Source organism: Citrus clementina, unplaced genomic scaffold, assembly GCF_000493195.1.
Source record: "Citrus clementina cultivar Clemenules unplaced genomic scaffold, Citrus_clementina_v1.0 scaffold_6, whole genome shotgun sequence".
Classification (NCBI taxonomy): Eukaryota; Viridiplantae; Streptophyta; class Magnoliopsida; order Sapindales; family Rutaceae; genus Citrus; species Citrus x clementina.
In genome coordinates, this window is record NW_006262139.1 from 5,684,943 (window position 1) to 5,685,971 (window position 1,029).

Sequence of the window (1,029 nt, forward strand, 5' to 3'; positions counted from 1 at the left end):
TTTTTTAAAATTATATTTTTACCCCAAAACTATCTATAATTATACTATGACTCAAATCGTCATAAAACTTTACAAATCAGTCCATTTTCGTAGTTTTTAAACTTTTTCAATTTGACTATGAACTTGAAAACTAACCAATTCTATAAAATCATTTTTCCTTTAAGTATAAAACCTTATATTATCAAAATAATGATTTGTTTAAAATGTATGAAAAATAATTTGAGCTTTTAAAACATTAATCATTCTTAATCTTGTTTGTTATCATCAAAATCAACATTATGGATACATATATGCTAACAATCTATTGTACGTACTTTTTTTAGTCCACTGACATACTGCCACATCACCGATCAACTCTACATAATTGTTTTCGTCCAATAGGATCGCGACACATCATCAGCCAACGCCAACTCATCAGTCAATGCCACAGAAGCAATCAATGCCACATCATTCGTCCAAATCGAATACTGCCACATCATCGGTCGGTGCCACATCATCGATCCATGCTATGTCATCGGTCCGTATATGTGAACAGTGCTGTGAATAGTGTCATGAACGATACCGTATGTGTGAACAATACTATATATGTGAACAGTGTCATTTATCCTTTTATGCTCCTCCTAAAGTTTTCGACTGTCCTGAGTTTAAAATTATTGTCCGTTTTGCTATATGTTCTCTCGTTCATTGTGAAATGACCATGATGCCCCCTAAAATACATAAAATACATAATTATAATAAAACACACATAATTAAATTACAAGGGACTTAAAAACATAAATTAGGGATGTTAGTGAGACTCGGAGTGTAAAATGACAATTTTCTCCTTTATAAATATACACTTTCTAACACTCAACATATCACATTAAACATTCTAGGTTTCATTTGCCCTACAAGGTAAATCCCTATGTCTAGTTCTTCACTAGTTGTAGATCAAGCATGACCCTATCCAAATCAAGATTAACTCAACTTTGGAAACCCAATCTATAACCAAGTATTGTCTTAATTTGTTCCACTAAGTCAGGCCATCTT